Below are 15,047 nucleotides of genomic sequence, written 5' to 3'. Positions count from 1 at the left end.
GAGCGGAGGCGGGCGCGCCGGGGGCGGGCGGGCAGTGCGCGCGCTCCGCTACGGCCCGCGCAGCTCCCGCGCCCCGCGCGCTGCGCCAGGCGAGCCAGCTGCGGGCGGCTTTCATTCTGCGAGGGGGCGGGCGAAGCGCCGCCTCGGGCCCCGGCGCTAATTGGCTGCTGACCACAGCCCCCTGCGCCACGGGCGCCGCTCGGGACGCCGATTGGTGAATCTGTGGGGGGGGGCGTGCCCTGCCTGCGCTGCGGGGAGGGGAGGGCGAAGTAGGGGGAGACGAGGGGAAGGGAGGGGAGGGGCTGCTGCTTGGGCACGCCTTCTCCTGAGCGCTGTGCTTTTGAGTTTGGAGCAGGTGACCAGGCGCGAGTCTCCCCGGCCGGGTGGCGAGACTCCCCGAGGACGCCGGTAGGCGCGGCGTGGGGGAATGCCCCAAGGTTTGCGCACCGTCCTCCCAGCCCCGAATGCCCCAGGTCAGCCCTTCTCCCCGCTCAGAGGCATCAGTAGGGAAGGCTGTGGGGAGGCAGGGTTTGGCGCGCTCTGAGGATGCAGTCATCAAGACAGAGCTGCCCAGCAATCGAGTAACTTCCGTTTGCACAGTGCTTTGGACAGCTTTCAGCTGGGTGAAATCTTCGCGCGAACCTCGGAGGCTGAGACAGGTTATGATTCTCGCCGTAGTAAGTAGTGGAGGCATCAGGACTTCATCGTGCAGAAGACTCCCAACAGGTGTTCAGAGCCTGGGTGGCCATTAGCTGGTGACTTAGGTAGGGATGGGGGCTGGGCCAAAAAATCTCCCATCCTCTGACAGGGGTTGGTGTGTGTGTGAAGGGGAGGCTGCATCAAAAAATGGGCTGTATGTGCAGCTTGAAAAATAAACCATATTCAGCGTCACAATTTAATACTTTAAAATGAGTCAGATATTTTTGTAAAAACGATGGAAAACAAATTGGAAGATTTATGCTTAGGAGGGTGCGGGGTGGTCATGCCCTTCCTAGGAGAAGACACAACACCTTTTAAAAAATGGAAGGTAGGAAAGGCCTGAGGTACTGGGAAGGATTCTTTAGGGTTCTGTGGGACTGGGAAAATGCCGCCTCTGGCGACTGGGCTGGCAGGCAGGTGGGCAGGTCGGGACTTTCCTGTCCCTTTCTGGTGGTGTGCTCTGGCTGGAGAAACGGGCAGGAGGCAGCTGGTGCTGACAGCCCTCACTAGGCAGGAGGCTATGCTTCTGGCTCTGACTGTGTCCAGCAGATTTAGAATGGCCCAGGAGGGGCTGCCCAGAACCTCATGCTGGCACTGGTTTACTTGAGAATGAATGAGGGAATCAGACTGTCACCTGTGGAAGGGGCCTTTGGGATCATTCAATCCAGCCTTACTTTACAGATGAAGAAGATGAGACCCAGAGAAGAGAAGGATTTCTTCAAGGTCACATGGTGAATATGTCACAGCTAGAACTAGAACTCAGGGCCCTTCACGAATGGCTTGCTGGCCTTCCTGTTGCACATGGACCCCGAAGGTATTTCAGATTATATGTCTGTGTGTGCGTCAGCAGAAACTGAATGTGGAACACGGGGGAAACAAAGAAGAGAAATGAGATGGGGCCGTGTGCCTTTTGCTTGGACCTCTATCCTCAGGGAGCGGGCCGGAAGCCAGGTGGCGGGCACAGGGAAGGACCTGGGGCAGTAACTTGATGCTTTTTCTAGCCACCTGTCTGCACGAAGGGTTGAAGATATGTTTCTCAGCCTCTTCATCTCCTCCGTAACGGTTGATTTAGGTCATGAAACCAGGCAGTAATAGTCTGCACTTGCCAATCCAATTCCTTTTTCAAGTTTGTGTTGGCATTCAAGTTAAAAAGTCATGCCTTTTTTTTCCCTCCCCCTCTCCCACCAAAAATAAATAAAAGAGCCCGCAGAAGCGTGGCAGGTTTGCTGACACTGAGCTCCAAGCTCTGACCACAAGAACACCGGCCCCTAGAGTGGTATGAAGATTATTATTCTATAAATGGAAAATTCCACTCTGTTCGCACAGCCCTGCAGCTCGCATACTTTCAAGGTATGCAGACTTTTCAGCTCTGAGGAGTGGGAGCCACTGTTCTGAGAAAAACTTGTGGAAGGAAAGGAAAGTTTAAAACTGCCAGCTTCTGGGTCGGCTTCCCCCGGGTCGGGCCAGAGGGAGTGTGGCAAGTAAGTGAGACCTTTCCTCTCCCACATCACGTGATTTTTAGCCCTTGTGGGGTTTTTTTTTTGTTTGTTTTGTTTTTGTTTTGTTTTGTTTTTTGGTTTGTTTTGTTTACAGGGGAATGAAAACTTTTCAGTGAACCTGGGTGAGAACAAATGCCGTGCTATGGGGCTGAGGGCTGAGCGGGTGGGTTGTGGTGACAGCGGAAAGATGCCTTGGAAAGAGGTGGAAGGGAGCTCATGTGTCCTGGGGAGCTTGCTACCTGCCCTTCCCTCAGGCTGCTCACCTTAACTGCTATGGGCCTTGCCCACAGTAAGTTGTTTGATCTGGGAAGACTGTCTGGAAGTGGAGGCAGAGGGCATGAGGCTTCCCCCAATGCCCCCCAGCACATGCAGCCTCAGTGGACTGGGGAGCCTTTGCTGTTAGTTACCATAGAAAGGCCCAGGCGGGTGCCTGATCCGGTTCTGGCTTTAGTAAACGGTTCCTTCTGTCACAAAACACAGACCTTAGCCGGGCCATGAGCTCTCCAGCTCTCTTTGAGGTGGTGGAACTTGCTTTAGAGATATTCTTAGTACCTTGGTGAGGTCTGCCGGCTTTTCATCCCCCTTCTAGAAGTCTGGAACCAAAACAGACAGAAATGGCCAGAGTGTGAGAATTTCTTCAAGGGATCCCCTTCGATAGGTGGAGGCAGGAGACCGGTTGGGACAGGCCTCCTCTCGGAGGATGGAGGGTGTGGCTCAGTTTCTTCTGGAATGGGGCCTGCCCAGCACAGGCAGGAGGCTCTGGCGGGACAGGGGTGGGTGGCGGGGTGGGCTGCTGGGATTCAGCATTCCCACCTCTCCGCATGGCTCCCAGCCCCCAGCCCGAGAGGCAACACACAGGCCTCAGGCATCTGGAGGATCTTAAGAAATATGAGGTCAGCCCTGGGGAGTGAGGCAGCTTGGCAGGTGTCCAGGAGGCTCTAGAGATGCTGTTTGTCAGGCTCTGGGCTCCTGCTGACCTGCCTGCCAAGCTCTTTCTAGGTGGGTCGGGTATATTTCGGTACCTTGGGGGTGCTCTTCTGTCACAGTGTTGACTCTGTGTGGTCAGAGTGTTGACTCTCCATATCATGCCTTTGGCCAAGCTCAGGGAGTCCCAGGGATGGGGTTTCTGCCCTTTGGGGGCTTAGAGTGAGCTAGAGTTAGCTGAGAAGCGCCGTGGTGAAGTGGGGGTTGCTCCTTGAGCCGTGGCTGTGTTTTCATCCTGGCGCTTCTGCAGAGTCCTGTGTGGCCTTGGCTGAGGTGCTTCACCTCTCTGGGCTTCAGCAACTTCCTCTGATCCTCAAGGGGCTCATCATGTCAAAGGGCAGGCACTTCACCCTTCTCGCTGACTTATTCTGGTTCCAGATGAGTCTCTCCCATGGTCTCTGGGGTTGAGCTGTGACAGGTGTAATCCAGCCAGACAGATCTCATTTCCCCTGGGCATGATTGGTTTAGGAGGGGCTGATGACCCAGTTCTGGTCCCTGAAATGTCAGGGGAGGTCTGTTAGGAGCACTCTGGGAGGGCATTTGCTCCCTTGTGTAAAAAGAAAAGAAACAAAGACCAGGAGCTTCCCTTTCTTCCAGCCACTGGCAGGTGACGGAGCCAAGACCGCCCTGAGGTGGTAAGTCTCAGGGGCCAGAAGCTGGCACACTGGGGACGGCTTCTTTTTTAAGAAGGCGCCATGTGTAGCCCCAGCGTGGGGCTCGAACTCACCACTGTGAGATCAAAACCTAAGCCGAGATCAAGAGTCAAACACTTAACCGACTGAGCGACCCAGGTGGCCCCAGAAAAGTTATTAAAAAAAGCCTCGGGACATTTTTGTGGATGACTTGGTGACTTGTTGCAAAAGACCATTAAACAACTTTATCGTTTCAGCCACTGTCAGGAAGGGATTTTACTTACAGCTGAGTTCGTTCTAAGTGAAACTCATAGCATTCTGAAAGAAAAATGCATTTGGTAATTCTGTAAGAAAGGTAGGATTCAGCAGTCTGGCCAGATGGAGGGGACAGCCACGTCAGAACTATGGGCTTATGGACAGGGGTGGGAAGAAACAAAGGGGAGTGGGAGCAGGGGCTTCGTAGTGTCTCCTCTGTCACCAGCCCTGTCTTGTGCCAAAGTCTCCCAGCTGAGAGTAATAACATACCCCTTCAGACCAGGGGCTTTACAGCGTCGTCTCATGGTCCCCCCACCTGCTACCTGGCTGCCCCGAGAGGCAGGTTCTGTGACTGCCCTCCTGGTGCAAACGGAGAGGGGCATGGCTCCCAACCAGTGTTCCTCTCACTCCAAAGCTGGGCTTGTCCCTCCTTGGAAGTACCTGGTCATACCTTGGCCACGGGATGTCTGGGGCCCAAGAGGTGGAGGAGGCCAGCCGGGAGGAAAAATTGGGCTCATTCCACCACGAGTCAGAGATTGTCCCCCAACAAAGCCAATTCTGGTTGAAAGAGGTTAGATTTTTCTATTTATCCAGTGGCGGGTACATTGGTCCAGTGAGTAAGGCTTTCTCTTTTTGACACTCGCCCCACTCCTCCCAGCCATGTTGTTTCCTCTTAGAAACCTGGGTTGTCCCAGTTTTGTTTAAAGCACATACTGCCCGGAAGGCTGACGGCCTGCAAGGCAGATATCCTGGAGTCGATGATGCCCAGAGTAATCATAAAAATAGCTCACAGGTATGGAGCCCTTTCAAGGCACTGAGCATGAACTCCTGTCCTTTCTTAGACCTTCCCAGCAGTCCTGAGGTGATACCCATTTCACAGAAAGGAAAATCAGGTTTGGGGCAGCAGAAAGAGTGTACTACTCAGCTTCACCCAGCTAGTTAGTGGGTGGGATTTCTCCATGGCCTGTGCTGTGGGCCTGGACGGTCTCCTGGCCTGTGGACATTCATTCAGTTAGAATTCACAAATCCTGCCTCCTGTCTCAGGTGTTTCCCTAAATGGGACTACCGGCCTTCTCTTGTTCCTCTTCAACGCCCTCTGTCTGCAGGAGGGGAGGAATCATACATAAAATGATAAGCTATAAGGTTGTTCAAGATTGTTCTCCAGTGATGCATAAAATGGTGAATGATAAGGTCAAGGTTGTTCTCCAGTGGGCCTGAGGGCTGGAGTGGGGGCAGGGAGGAGAAAAGGTCAGTGAAGGGGATGAGACCAGAGTGCCAAGCGGGGCTGCTGGGTATGCTTCTGCAAGTTGTGCACTGCACAAGGGCTTTCCACGCAGGGGGTACTGTTTACTTCACAGCTGGGGTCATGTGTATGAGTGAATCTCAAATAGTTTCCTGCAGATGTGGTGTAAAGTATCTTTTTCTGATGGACTCGGTATATTATGACAGTTTTTTTCTGACAGATGGTTAAAGATGTCGTGTGGAAGAAGTACCTTTTCTTAATTGGCCCAAAGCCCAAAGCTTTGGCTAGGCAGAGGCACGAAATGCTAAGCTTCTTGAAAGCAGACCTCATGTGTGCCATTCGCGAGGTGCCCAAGGAGCCTTTTTAAAAAACTTCAGGTGGAAACATCTCGTTAACTGAGCAGACCAGGTAGGGGTCTGGCCCAGGTCTGCTCTCATAGTTCTGGGTGAATTTTTTCTGTCATTTTAGACATCTTCTCCTGGCCCTACCTCGCTTACATTTGTATTTTTCAAGCTGTCACGAGTTCCCCAGGGATCTCTTTTCTTTTCTTTTCTTTTTTTAAGATTTTATTTATTTATTTGACAGACAGAGATCACAAGTAGGCAGAGAGGCAGGCAGAGAGAGAGGAGGAAGCAGGCTCCCCGCTGAGGAGAGAGCCTGACGCGGGGCTCGATCCCGAGACCCTGGGACCATGACCCGAGCCGAAGGCAGAGGCTTTAACCCACTGAGCCACCCAGGCACCCCTCCCCAGGGATTTCTGGTGCCCTCAAAGTGCCTGGCTGAGGATGAGTGGGCAGCGGAGTCTGTCCTGGGGCATCTCTGGCTCAGGAAGCAGAAAGTACAGTGATGGCCTAGGATGGTTTAAGTTGAGTAGCCTTGAGCAAGTCATTTCCTTTCTCTGGACTTCAGTTTTCACTCACTTACAATGATTGGTTGGGCTGACTGGTTTCTTGGTCCTCTCTAGTTCCAAAATTTAGGTGTTCACCATCAAGGCCTGGGACCGAGTCCCAGACTGAGTGGTGGTTGAGACAGACGTCCTTCTGACCTCATGGAGCAAACAGGTGATGAGGTTTTGGTGGGAGGCATATTAGCTTCCTGCTGCCACCGTAGCCCATTACCCCCAGCCTAGAGGCTTGAAACAACAAGAACCTCCTTTCCTCCCATCCTGGAGGTCCGAAGTCTGACATGGGTCTCACTGGGCTACAGTCGAGGTGTCTGCAGGGCTGGAGGCTCTCAGGGGAAGCTGCCTGCATTCCTTGGGCTCCTGGCCTCCTTTCTTTTTCAAAATCAGCAACAGCAGGTTAAGTCCCTCTCTCCTGCCACCTCTCTTGTTCCTTCCGCCTCCCTCTTCCGCTGTGTGATTTCAACAGACCTACCCTGATAATCCAGGCTAATCTCCCCATGTTCATGCCATCTCATTAGCAACCTTCGTTCTACCCAGAACCTTTACTCCCCTTTGCCATCTAAGGTAGCATTCTCAGGGATGGGGAATTAGGATGGGGACATCTTTCGGGGCCATTATTCTGCCTCTGCCTCCTCCCAGAGGACAGGGGGACCCCTTAGCAGAGGAGTGTCATGAGTCCCAAGACCTTATCATATCCAGAGGTCAACTGGGCTGGTAAATTTAGGTTTCCTTTGCCTATCAAGACCTGACATGGTGCAGGGGAAGCTGTGGGGTGAGAGGGCCCTACACAGTGTACGTGAGTGTGTGTGTGGCCCTCAGGCAGATGGAAAGGTCCGAGTTGCAGGAAGGAATGGAGAGCAAAGGAAGTAGTTAGTGTGTGTGTCAGGTCCTCTAAACAAACTTAAAATAATAGTTATGATGATGATGTCACTTAATTTGTGATTAAACCAGACAAAACAAACAGCCAGGTACAACAACAACAAAAACACCCCAGCTAGAATAAATGCTCTACAGTCCTTGCCTTGCTCAGGAGGAGGGTGAAGATACTGACAGCTATGATATTCTTTAACTTATGGAAAATTTCAAGCATTACAAAAGTAAAGGTCATGGTAAAAAGAACTCTAACCCAATTCACCCTTGATATATGATGAATCTTATCTCTACACTGATTTTTCACTCCATCTCCCATGCCATGGATCATTTTGAAGAAAATTCTGAACATCAGTGTTCATTAAATTTAGATTTTGATAAATTAGGTCTATATATATAAATATAGGAAACCAATGAAAAAGATAGAGGGTATAATAGCAGATGTAAGGAAATGGAATGAGGAAAAAATAATCAATTCAGGAGAGAGCATGACAGAAGGAAAATCATCACGGAAATGGGAGAACGAATTGGCAGTATACAATAAGATGGTGGAAATAAATCCAAACATAAAATCCTTCTAGTAAATGTAAGTGGACAAAATGGTTCTGTTCAAATACAAAATTTCAGACTGTATTTAGAAAACAACTATAAGGGCACCTGAGTGGCTCAGTGGGTTAAGCGTATGCTTGCGGCTTGGGTCATGATCCCAGAGTCCTGGATTCAAGGAGCCCCACATCTGGCGCCCTGCTCAGTGGGGAGCCTGCTTCTCCCTCTCCCTCTGCTGCCTCTCACTATGTCAAATAAATAAATAAAATCTTAAAACAAAACAAAACAACCCAGCTATATGGGGGTATCTGAGTGGCTCAGTTGGTGAAGTATCCAATCTTGATCTCAGCTCAGGTCTTGGTCTCAGGGTCGTGAGTTCAAGCCCTGCGTTGGGCTGCACACTGGGCATGGAGCCTACTTTAAAAAAACATACAGCTATATATCCTCTGTCAAAAACACATATGAAATGTAAGGATGCAGAAAGGTTAAAGTTAAAAGGATGAGAGAAGACGTGCCAGTAGATGCTGAAAAGGAGGCTGACAGAGCTGTGCTGACAGCAGGCTAATAGGCTTTATGGCAAAAAGCTTTACTAGGGATCAAAGGGCGGCTAAAGGGTTCGCTTTACCAGCAAGATATAACAATTCTAAACTAGCATATATCTAACAATTTAGCTTCAAAGCATATGAATGAAAACCTGACGAAATATCAATAAGGATATAGGAGATTTGAATGACAATTAACAAGCTTGGCTTTATGTATTTTTATGTACCTGCATACCCATATACATGTCATTATATAAAATCGTATGTAAACACTGCTTTGATAATTGCAGAATTTGGGTCGCCTGAGTGGCTCAGTCAGTTAAGCATCTGCCTTCAGTTCAGGTCGTGATCCCAGGTTCTGGGATCGAATCCCACATCGGGCTTCCCGCTCCTTGGGGAGTCTGGTTCTCCCTCTCTTGCCCACTCATGCTCTCTCTCTCTCTCTCTCTCTTTTTCAAATAAATAAATAAAATCTTAAAGAAAATAATTGCAGAATTTACATTCTTTTCCAGCTCTCATAGCGCATTTATAAAAGTTGACCGGATTCTGTACCATCAGCTAGTATTAACAAATTTGATAGGATTGTGTCACATTGGATTTTCTGGCCACAATTCCATTTCGTTAGAAATCAACAGCAGATGATAACTAGAAAAGAACATAATACAGGTAAGTGAAGGAGCCGATGAAATGGGGAGCAAAGAAATGATAGATGGCTGACAGAGCTAAACAGTGGCTTCTTAAAAAGACAAATACAATTAATTTGGCAGGGTTTATCAAGACTAAGACACGATGCAAATGAACAGTTTCTGTGACTTGATGCTTCATAAATCTGAAAATGTATAGGAAATGGAAAAATTGCTGGAAAACAAGAACTCACTCAAGAAGCATGTATGGATGGGTGTATTTATTTATTTGGGGGGGGGTAGGGCAGAGAGAGAGAGAATCTCAAGCAGACCCCCGCTGAACATGGAGCCTGATGCGGGGCTTGATCTCATGACCCTGAGATCATGACCTGAGCCAAAACAAGAGCAGGGGGCGCCTGGGTGGCTCAGTGGATTAAGCCTCTGCCTTCGGCTCGGGTCATGATCTCAGGGTCCTGGGATTGAGCCCCGCATCAGGCTCTCTGCTCAGCAGGGAGCCTGCTTCCCCTTCTGTCTGCCTGCCTCTCTGCCTACTTGTGATCTCTCTCTCTCTGTCAAATAAATAACATAAAAAAAATCTTTAAAAAAATAAAATAAAACAAAATCAAGAGTAGGATGCTTACCTGACCAAGCCACCTGAGTGCCCCAAGAATTGAAAAACCTCGACGTTCTGCAACATTTATATAAATTGAGTCAGAGTTTAAAAATCTTTTCACAAAACACCAGATCCAGTTGATGTAATTTTTTTTTTCTTCAGGCGACTTCAGAGATAAGTTCTATTTTTCAAGGAATAAATAATTTCAGTTCTACACAAACCATTCTAGAGTTTAGAAAATGAAAGAATCATTTTCTAATTCATTTTACAATGCTAGTGCAACCTGATATAAAACAACAAATATAAGAAGGGAAAATGACAAGCCACGGTCAGTTGTGGACCTACAAGAATCTGAAACAAAATACCAGTGAGCAAGAGAATGAGCAGTGGGGAGGGGCCGGAGGAGGAGGAAGCACACTCCCCGCCGAGCAGGGAGTCGGACTCAGCCTCTGGGCTGGACCCCAGGACCCCGAGACCAGGACCTGAGCTGAAGGCAGACACTTTACTGAATGAGCCACCCAGGCGTCCTAAAACTCTAGCTTTTAAAAGACAATGTAGAAAAATATCTTTATGACTTTAGGGCAGGAAAGGATTTCTTAAACAAGACACGCACAAACTCCACTAACTGTAACATTAATAAATAGTACCTAATTAAAATTAAGCACTCCTGTCCCACAGAAAGCACCATATAGTAAGTAAAAAGACAAGTCACAGAGAGGAGCTATTTGCAATACATATGATTGATAAGGAAGGGACTTTGCACCCAGAATATGTAAAAGAACACCTAAAAAGTTGGTATGATTTATAACCCGAAAGAAAAACTGATGAAAAGTTCCTGATAGCAGAGGAAATTTGAATGGCCAATAAATAAGAGGATAAATAAGATTATAATGTGGGAAGTTTATACTGACTGCTCAGTCCAAGGTTATGTGTGGTTTCAACTTCGCTAGACATTGCCAAATATTTTTCCAAATAGATTTTACCAATTTCACCCCCTGTGGCCATGCACAAGAGTTCCAATTCTGCCACATTGTTTTTTTTTTTTTTTTAAGATTTTTATTTATTTATTTGACAGAGAGATCACAAGTAGGCAGAGAGGCAGGCAGAGAGAGAGGAGGAAGCAGGCTCCATGCTGAGCAGAGAGCCCTATAAAGGGCTTGATCCCAGGACACAGATCATGACCAGAGCCTAAGGCAGAGGCTTAACCCACTGAGCCATCTGCCCCTGCCACATTGTTTTTTAAAGAGGTTTATTTTAAAGTAATCTCTATGGCCCACGTGGGGCTCGAACCTACAATCCCCAGATCAAGAGTGGGACGCTCTACTGACTGAGCCAGCCAGGCGCCCCCGAGTTCTAGTTCCACCACATTCTGGTCAACATTTAACAGTAACAGAATAATTGATTCCGCCAATCTGGTGGTGTATACATTCATCCTCTGATGTATCACTCTGATGATTGGGCTTCTCCACTAAGGCTTCTCCACCAAGGCAGACACCAGTCAGGACTTCGGGTGGCTTCGAGGAGTTTCCAGTCTTCCTTCTGGTGGCGGCAGATCATGGATAGGGAAAGGAAGTGCAGGGAGCCCCAGGGTTGGACCCTTGGTCCTTAGTGAAGCTGAAGGTGGTGTGGTGGGATGAGGCGGTCCAGGAAAACATCAGCGTCTACTCTGATGATAAAAACAGGAAGATGAGGAAATTTGAACCTCGGTCTGCTTGTGTGAGGAGCCCTGCTGGGCACAGCAAGAATGCTTGTAATTTAGGTGTGTCGCAATTGGGATTGCTTTTGGCCCAACTTGAATGTCTCCTGGGTAGCTATTTGCCTCTGTTTACAGCTTTAAAAAGTTGCAGGGAACTTTGCCCTCATGGCCAGCAACTCTTGATCATAATGAAGTTATAAATCAAAGAGTTAAATTTAAGAAATGAAATGACACACACAGACAACTGAGAATGAAATGCATGTAAACATTTCCCTATCTCTGACCTGGAAGGGTCTTTCTAAAAATTTAGATGATGGATGCAATCCCAAAGGTAAAAGCACTAGATCAGACAACATGAAAATGTGTAAAAAAGTAACAACAACAAATGCTAAATGGCAACAACGAACAACTATTCATGGCAAATATTTCCCCCAAACAAAAGTGTATAGCATGTATTTTCCAGAACATATTTGTCATATGAAAATACAGGGTCACAATTTTTAAGGTCCACATACATAGGGTCGTGTTAAGAGCTGGCTTTGGAGTCATACAGACCTTCCGCTGTCAAAGCCAGCAATGGCCAGTTGAGTCTCTTAATTCAAGTCTCACTGATACTGAGGCTCCTGCCTCCACCTTTCGTAGACAAGGACTCTTGGGTTTACAGTGGACCCACCTGGATAATCAAGGCTAATCTCCTTCTGTTAAGGTCAGCTGATTAACAACCTTGATTTCTTCTCCAGCGTTCATTAGCCTCTGCCGTGTAGGGTAATGCACTCACGAGTCTGGGTGGCCGTTATTCTGCCTGCCACACCAGCTGTGTGACCCTGAGCAAGTTATTCTCTTGAACCTCAGTTTGTCTTCAGTGGGGTTTCTTTTTTTTTTTTTTTCCCTCTCCCAGTGGTGTTTCTTAACCTCAGCCCTATCGACCTATTGGGACAGATAAGTCTTGGTTGTAAGGGCTATCCTGCACATGATAGGATGTCTAGCAGCCTCCGTGGGCTCTATCCATTAGATGCCATAGCAACCGTCCCCTCCCCACAATGTGATAGCCACATATGTCTCCAAACTTTGCCCCATGTCCCTTATGGGCAGAATTGCCCCTTGTTGAGAAATGGTCTATACAATAGCTGTTCTCACCTCTTAGTGTAGCCCTAACTGTCAGACTAGATGGTCTGTATAAAAGATTAATAGAGTGGCACGTTCCTAGCAAGGTCTCCCCACATGGTATAGATCTGTAGCTTACTTTTCTTTTTTTCCCCTTCTTTTTCAAGATTTTATTTAATCTCTATACCCAATGTACGGCTTGAATTTAAAAACCTGAGATCAAGAGTCGCAGGCTCCACTGACCAAGCCAGTCAAGTGCCCCTAGGTCTGTAGTTCACTTTTTTTTTTTTCCAAGATTTTACTTATTAATTTGTCAGAGAGAGAGAGCATGTGCAGGGGGGAATGGCAGATACAGGAAGATGCAGGTTCTCCTCTGAGCAGAGAGCCCGATGTGGGGCTCGACCCCAGGACCCTGGGATCATGACCTGAGCCAAAGGCAGATGCCTGACGACTGAGCCACCCAGGCGCTCCTGCAGTTTGCTTTTTTTTTTTTTTTTTTAAAGATTTTATTTATTTGACAGAGAGAGATCACAAGTGGGCAGAGAGGCAAGCAGAGAGAGAGAGAGGAGGAAGCAGGCTCCCCACAGAGCAGAGAGCCCAATGTGGGACTCGATTCCAGGACCCTGAGATCATGACCTGAGCTGAAGGCAGAGGCTTAACCCACTGAGCCGCCCAGGTGCCCCTGCAGTTTGTTTTTTTAACATTTAGTGTGTCTCAGAGGCTTTCCAGGTCAGTATATACAGAGCCACCTCACTCCTTTTAGCTGCTGAGCAGATGGACCGTGCTTATTTCGGCGGTGGTGACAAGCTCCCTGCCCCCTCCTGTGTCGGGCAGGTGCCCAGTGAACAAGGACCTCTCGCTGGATCGCCGACTGGGAGAAGTGCTCTGAGGGCTGGAGCAGCCTGTTGATATTTTAGTTTTCATCAACTGTGCGAAGCCTTGGAGTTCTTCTGGTTTGAATGCGTCAGAGTCTGGTCTGGAAATCTACCCGAGATTATTTTTAGCCTACTTGGCCAGAGGACCAGCCGCTCAGTGCAAACGTGGGTTTGGGGCTGGAGCCCGTCCACAGTCCACGTGCTGCCTCTAGCAGTGGCCACAGACTCGGGAAGGTCTGCCTGGGTCTAGGGTGGACCTGACCGATATGGAACCTTGGGCTCCTGAATCTTAAAGCAGGACTGGGGATTTCCTGGGATCGGCTCCAGCCAGTAAGTAAGGGACCCCAGGGGATGCCTGGGTCCTTTCCTGGCCCTGCGGGGACTGTGTCTGTGACGGTTGTTGGTGCTGATGGGACCTTCACATGCTGGCCTCAGCCTCTGCCCCAGCTCTCCCCGAGCTCCAGACAAGCTGTGAATGTCCGCCTCACTGTGCCTTTGCTCAAGCTGTTTGCTCTGCCAGGACCTTTCCTCCCTCCTTTTTGGCATTCAAAGCTCAGCGCAAATGTCCCCACTTTGGTCAAGCTTCCCCCTTTCCTACAGGGAAGAGCTGGTCACTTTTTTCTGAGGGCCCAGGGACCTCGTACCTGTTACGTCCTGGTCACAAGGTAGGACTGACTTCTGCTACCTGTCTGCTCCCCTCCCCAGAGGGGGGCTTCTGGAGGCCAGGAACTTGGTGCCCATCCTAGAGCCTGGCACAGGGTAGAGCTTTTCGAATGTCTGCCCACGGAGGGAAGCTCCCAGAGTGCGGGGTAAAGGCCGGGAGGAAGGCTCCTGGGGGAACAGAGTGAGTTGAGAAGACCGAGCTGAGGGATCACATGATGTGGTAACACCCGCCATCCGGAAGAGGCCATGCCTTGGCTGTCCTCAGGATAACGTCTGCATTGTCTTCAGAGTGTCTTCTTACGGGCTGGAACAAGAAACTCAGCACATCAGAGGCTTTCGTCCAACTCAGATGAAATCTCTCATTTCTAGAAAAATACTACAGGAAGACGGCCATCGTTTCAGGGATGATAAGGATACCTCTGTGTGAAACCTCTTCAGCCACTCTCCGTGTGAGCAGTGTCATCAGGTGGACATTGTAGTGGTCACTTTTCTAGGGTCTGACCCCCAAACCCTCAGCCATCCACGTGCGATGGGGCTGAGGAGCAGGAAGTGAGTGGAGAGGGCTTGGGTCACGATCTCAGAGTTCTGCGAAAGCATTTTTCTGTGCAGAAGGCTCGGGTCCTCTGTGAGAACCTATTAACTTGTACTCTCCGTACATTTGTAAGCAGCCCTTGTATGTTGTTTCTCAGCTCAGACCACAAGCTGGTGGTGATGGAGAAGGGAGTGATGTTGAAAGAGGGGAACCCAACCCGGAGGGAGGAGACCAGCAAACTGTCAGAGAAGCTCATGTGCCCGCTGTTAGAGCAGAGCCACCTTGGGTTGGGTTACTGAACATTTGAACAGATAACTCACATCTGGAGGCCTCTGTAGATAGTACTGTGTGGGGGTAGGATATAATCATTGGAAGCTGTTAATGCTAAATTATCTGTGTAAGAAGGCAGGCTATGTAGAACACGGTTTAGAAAATGATTAACACGTAGACTGGTGTTGGCGTGTCTATCCTGCACGAGTACTCACTTAGGTGGTCTCTTTCCTTTATTTATCACCAGGTAAATAATGATTGACTGTGGGTCCTGTGTCTGGCAGTGTGGGAGGAGCTCCGTGCTGTTAACCTAATTTAATCTCTGGCCCCCAGGGAGATAGGTATTATGGATAATCCCATTTTATAGCTGTGGAGGGTGAGGCTCAGAGAGGGAAAGAACACAACCAAGGTCACACAGCCAGCAAGGGCTGGAAAGGACTTTGATCCCAGGTTGATAGGCTCTGAAGCCAGTGCTTTTACCCCATTTGCCCTGACTC

This window comes from Enhydra lutris, unplaced genomic scaffold (genome assembly GCF_002288905.1).
Source record: "Enhydra lutris kenyoni isolate GAN:26980312 unplaced genomic scaffold, ASM228890v2 scaffoldscaffold12, whole genome shotgun sequence".
Taxonomy (NCBI): Eukaryota; Metazoa; Chordata; class Mammalia; order Carnivora; family Mustelidae; genus Enhydra; species Enhydra lutris.
Note: the sequence above shows the minus strand (reverse complement) of the source record.